This window comes from Acipenser ruthenus, chromosome 31, assembly GCF_902713425.1.
Source record: "Acipenser ruthenus chromosome 31, fAciRut3.2 maternal haplotype, whole genome shotgun sequence".
Classification (NCBI taxonomy): Eukaryota; Metazoa; Chordata; class Actinopteri; order Acipenseriformes; family Acipenseridae; genus Acipenser; species Acipenser ruthenus.
In genome coordinates this window covers 4,320,669-4,326,642 of record NC_081219.1, presented here as the reverse complement: position 1 = coordinate 4,326,642, position 5,974 = coordinate 4,320,669, and the positions used below count along the sequence as shown (strand labels likewise).

Sequence of the window (5,974 nt, the reverse complement as noted above, 5' to 3'; positions counted from 1 at the left end):
CCCACAAAGCTGGCCGTCAACTGGACCTCACCTTCTCCAGGGCCTGCTGCCCCTCCACCGTCTCTGTCACCCCCCTGGACCTCTCTGACCACTATTTCATCTCTTTTTCTCTGTCTCTCCCTGCTCCTCCTACCCCCACTGTCACCTCTCGCCGTAACCTCCGCTCTCTCTCCCCCTCTGTCCTTGCCTCCACCGCTCTCTCTCACCTCCCTCCTCTCTCACCTCTCCCTCCGCCCCACCCCCTCCCGCTCCAACCCCTACACCCACTGCATCCCCTACTAACTCACCCTCCTTCTCCACCTTCTCTCCCCTCTCAGACTCTGACCTCTCCTCCCTGCTCCAGGGTCACAAACCCACCACGTGTGCCCTGGACCCTCTCCACTCACCTCTTTCAAGCTGCTGCTCCTGCTCTACTTCCCTTCATCTCCTCCCTTCTCAACATATCTCTCTCCTTTCTGGTCTCTCCGTCTGCCTTCAAACAAGCCTCTATCACTCCCCTCCTCAAAAAAACTACCCTTGACCCCACCTCCCTCCAGAGCTACTGTCCTGTCTCCCTCCTACGCTTCCTCTCCAAAACCCTCGAGCGGGCTGTCCAACCACTCTCTGCTCGACCCTCTCCAATCTGGCTTCCGCTCTGCTCACTCCACTGAAACCACCCTCCTGTCTGTCACTAACTCCCTAAACTCTGCCCGAGCTGCCTCTCTCTCCTCTGTCCTAATTCTCCTTGACCTCTCTGCTGCCTTTGACACTGTCGATCACTCTATTCTACTATCCTCTCTCGCTGACCTGTGAATCTCTGGCACTGCTCTGGCCTGGTTCTCCTCCTACCTCTCCAACCGCACTTACCAGGTAACCTGGCGTGGAGCAATCTCCACACCTCGCCCTCACTCAACAGGAGTGCCTCAAGGGTCAGTCTTGGGTCCTCTCTTGTTCTCTCTCTACACCCGCTCCCTGGGCCCCCTCATCGCATCCTATGGTTTCTCATACCATTTCTATGCTGATGATGCTCAGATTTTCCTTTCCTTCCCCACCTCTGACTCCACCATCCCCTCCCGTATCTCTACCTGTCTGTCTGCTATCTCCTCCTGGGTGCACTTGCATCACCTCAAACTCAACCTCTCTAAATCTGGCCTCCTTTTCTTTCCTTCCTCCTCCTCCTCTGATCTCTCTATCTCCGTTCCTCTGGAATCTACCACACTCTCTCCCTCCTCCTCAGCTAAGAACCTCAGAGTCACCCTGGACCCTTGCCTCTCTTATTCCCAGCACATCTCCACTCTGGGACGCACTTGCCGATTCTTCCTGAGCAACATCCGAAGAATCCGACCCTTCCTCACCAACTACGCCACCCAGCCCCTGGTCCAGGCCCTGGTACTCTCCTGTCTAGACTACTGCAACTCCCTCCTGGCTGGCCTCCCTGTGTCCGCCACCCGTTCGCTCCAACTCATCCAGAACTCTGCTGCTCGCCTGGTGTTCTCTCTGCCTCACTTCTCCCACGCAACTCCACTGCTCTGCTCACTCCACTGGCTCCTGATCACCGCTCGAATCCAGTTCAAGACTCTTGTACTAGCCTACAGATGCCCTGACCAGACTGCACCCAGCTACCTCCAGACCCTCATCTCTCCCTACACCCCCGCTCAACCTCTCCGCTCCTCCTGCACTACGCTCCCCTGCCTCCAGAGCCCGCTCCTTCTCCACCCTCGCCCCGCAGTGGTGGAATGACCTTCCTACAGATGTCAGGACTGCCCAGTCCCTGACCATCTTCCAGCGCCTCCTCAAGACTCACCTCTTCAGACAGCACCTGTATTATTATTATTATTATTTGTTTATTTAGCAGACGCCTTTATCCAAGGCGACTTACAGAGACTAGGGTGTGTGAACTATGCATCAGCTGCACCCGAAAGACGGAGCACAAGGAGGTTAAGTGACTTGCTCAGGGTCACACAATGAGTCAGTGGCTGAGGTGGGATTTGAACCGGGGACCTCCTGGTTACAAGCCCTTTTCTTTAACCACTGGACCACACAGCCTCCTTGTACAACTCCTTGTACAACTCCTCTTTTCCCTCTGGACACTTTATCACTCTTCCTTAAATACGCTTTACTTGGTCTTATCTGCTCCCTATTTTACTGCATTTAATCCTGTACTTTGGAGTACTGTAATCTGACAAGTGTCATTTAATCTGTAGTATTTTGTATTTAATTATATCCTGATGTAAATATCGCTGACACTGTTATCTGCTCTGTTATTGAATTGTATTTTGTCATATACTTGTACTTGCTAGAACCAAAATCATTGTATTTTATCTTGCTCTTAATTGTATTAATACTTTTACTGTGATTCTAGAAATGTATTTTTGTTTACGACTGTAAGTCGCCCTGGATAAGGGCATCTGCTAAGAAATAAATAATAATAATAATAATAATGCCTGTAAAATGACCAGCCCCTACGTAGGTACTACTTTAAAATGACCAGCCACTATGTAGGTACTACTTTAAAATGACCAGCCACTACATCAGTACTACTTTAAAATGACCAGCCACTACGTCAGTACTACTGTATAATGACCAGCCACTACGTCATTACTACTGTATAATGACCAGCCACTACGTCATTACTACTGTAAAATGACCAGCCACTATGTAGAAAATACATAATTAATTGACATTTATTTAGAACGCGTAGTATTTTATGTATCCTGATTGGTCCAAATGAATACCTATACTAGGTATGCGTTTTTGCGATACGGATGGCCTTCCATACTCTTTTGAATTTAGTACATGTTTTAATTCTCATTACTACATGTACTAATTTGTCCAATCAGATGGCTGAAAATGAAATGAGAACCAATGAATTTAAAGAAAATAGTATGCTGTAATAAATAATGCAATTAAAAGTCACCTTACATCTGCCATTCCTGCCCAATTTGTGGTGGTATATGGACTTGGCATTGGGTAAAGTGTAGTGAAAGATGGATAGACCGGGAACCTCTGAGACGAGCATCAACCGGCGGTTTCAGAGTCTTAGGGATCGCTTTAATTCAGTGGTAACCCAACTGGAACTAGTAATTTGAAACAAGTGTTGAAAGAGCTGGCATTGAATCTAATATTCTCAATATTTTAGTGTAAAACTGAAATAAATATAATTAGAAAATAAAAAAACATTGTGTAATTTTTAAACAAGTGTTGAAAGATCTGACATTGCATAGTATTAGCTTAGTAACTCAATATTTAGTGTAAAACTGAAATAAATAATGTGTATGTCACAAGGCGAGTTGGCTGTGACGTAGGGGGAAGGAAGTACATTGCATTGTACTGTAAAGCACCTTGCCAGATAATAGTTAAATAGGAAACAGCTGTGTATGTTTAGTCATGCTGCATCTGAAGCGGAGTATGGGGTATAAATGACTTACAGAAAGACGGTCAGGAGGAGAGACCGGAAAGCATTGCGTAGTTTGAGCCCACAGCCCATGGAACTACAGAGAAGCGTGTGAGAGAGACGGAATCTAGTAAATGACCGTGTGAAGAGAGACTGCCGTGGAAGCTTTATATTCAGAGCAAGTATGAACTAACTTGCAGTGAATCACTTGTATTTTTTATTAAGAGTTGTGATTGTTTAAGCACCCGATTGAGAGAGGGACATTGTGTAATAGTATTATTCCAGCCGTGCCCGGGTACACCGATGAACCAAGGAAAGAAGCCGACACACCCTGGAACGAGCAGCCGCATGGAATCAGAGGGACGACGCTATCACCTCAAAGGCTTGGCAGTATTCCCAGGAGAAGAAGTATTCGTGTTGGCCGGAAGGCAACTTGCTCGAGGAATATTAGCCAGTATTGGGGTGCAGCAAGAGTATAACAATTACTGTGTTATCGTTGTATTGCGTCAGGACTCAGAGGAGTGTGTTGTGTTTCTTTGCAGGGCAGGCGGTGGTGGATTCAGGCTGTGGGTTGGAGTGGGAGGAGCGCGATCTGACCTTTTCAGCTGCCGACCGCGTCCATTGGATATTCAGAGCAACCTCAAGAGAAATACAGTGACAACACTGGTGTGAGATCGGGATTGAGACAAAGCAGCAGCAATCATCAGAAAGACGGCACTGTATCTAATATAAACACTTGACATTGAGTACATGTGTATATTGTCGGGCCAGGGCACTAAGACAACTGCAATTTGGATGTGCTTAATAAGTAGTGAAATTGGTTTGGGCACATTACCAGAGAATTACGTCAGGGGGCGCACCGTATTTAGGAATTGCATATTTTTGTATTTCTGTTTTGAGAAGGACAAGAAATAGTTCCAGGTTTTAAAAGAAGGTTGGATAATGTGTCTTTAGGAGGGTGGGCAGGTAGATGTTGGAGCTGAACACTACTCTCTGGGTTTGGTAAATGAATGCTGAGGTGTGATTAAGTACATTATATTGTTGTTCTTATGACAAATGTGTTTATTGGTGTTTTAGAGATTCTATTGGGTACTCACTGGAATGGTATTTATTGATTTAATTTGATTTATTTAGCCTGGTTAGTTATTGGGTATGCTTACTTATCTGTATACTTATGGAGTATGGTGACTTTGTTGTTCACTGTATGGTTGTTAGATGCTGAAGCTGTATGCATTGAATAATTATTTATCAATCTATTTAGTATTGATAATTATTAAGCAGGGTTACTTGATGTATTGAGTGGTTACTTACTGGTGGACTTCTTATACACTGATTGAATTGTGACTTTGGTTACTTTATTACAGGGGTATAGTGAACTACGGGGTGGTGGAACAGGGAGGAGAGCAACAATAAACGGTGATGAATCCAAATTAAATCATTGGGGGTTCTTATAGTTATGGCTGTACATGCAAAAGCATTTCTGTCTATGGAATAAAAACTGTTATTTGTATTGTGTGTGTGTGGTTGTGTGCCTGGTTATATTGTGGTATTGGGATACTGGGTTATGGCAGGATCCAGCAGTGGTGGACTATAAGTGCAGTAGCTGTCACTGCGCAGGAATATACCTGTGACAATATAAACTGAACCGTGTCACGGTCAACACTGTCTGTCTCAAGAAGTCAGCAGCCCTCAACAAATCTAGAAGAAAATCTCTCGCCGCCATGATTTGCAATTTTCCTTATTCTTGATTTTTTTTAAAGCATATTTCATGTCAGAAATGAAAAAGATGTTATCCAGATGGTGATTGGGCTACTCTTAGGGTTACCATATGGCTCCAGATTAACCGGACGCTGTGAGACAGAACGGGATTTCAAACTTGCCCCTAAATTGAAATAAATGGAGGTGTAAATGAACCATTCTTAACTACAATTAAGAATGGTGCTTAAATACCCGCATGCGCATCAAATAATTGTATTATACTAAGAATGAATTGCAGCCAGTCGCTAATTTTTTCTGTTTGTTAAAATTCAATCGCCCATATTATTCTGCAAATACAATCGCATCATCATCTCGTTGCTCTATCGATAAATTAGTTATTCGTTGATTAAGATCTGATCAGAAGCAGCTGATCAGTGTGAATTGTTTGCTGCGCCCAAGCAATTCCACCACAGCAGGATTAATCTCAGCAAAGGTGGAGCTCATTTATACGTGAATTACTTTCAATTTAGGGGGAATTTTGAAATCCCGGTCTGTCTCAAAGCGTCCGGTTAATCTGGAGCCATATGGTAACCCTAGCTACTCTTGTAATTACACTGACTATAATTACGAAAAGGACCAGCCCCTACATAGGTACTACTAGGGGTCCTAGAGTCTGTTTAATTTAATACACGTTTAAACGTTAAAAAGTATATAGTTTAAACGTTTAAACGTCAAAATAAAAAAACATTTTGAAAAGGGGGGTTGTGTGCGTCCTCCTCAACATGCGCTCTCCGCAGCAGGAGAACCGGAAGTCGGCCATCTTGGGGGAAGTGCGTTAACTGCAAGGGCTCTGAGCATTTTAAAATAAATAACTTTCTATAAATGACCACATATAGGTCTTTT

General features: G+C 44.6%; 1 long non-coding RNA gene across 1 annotated transcript; it reads left to right on the top strand.

The window, feature by feature from the left end:
• Positions 1-3,324: 3,324 nt before the first annotated feature.
• LOC117396667 (uncharacterized) lies at positions 3,325-4,883 on the top strand. Its single transcript, XR_004543743.2, has 2 exons — positions 3,325-3,555; positions 3,916-4,883. It is a non-coding gene; the product is annotated as an uncharacterized LOC117396667 (long non-coding RNA).
• Positions 4,884-5,974: the final 1,091 nt, after the last annotated feature.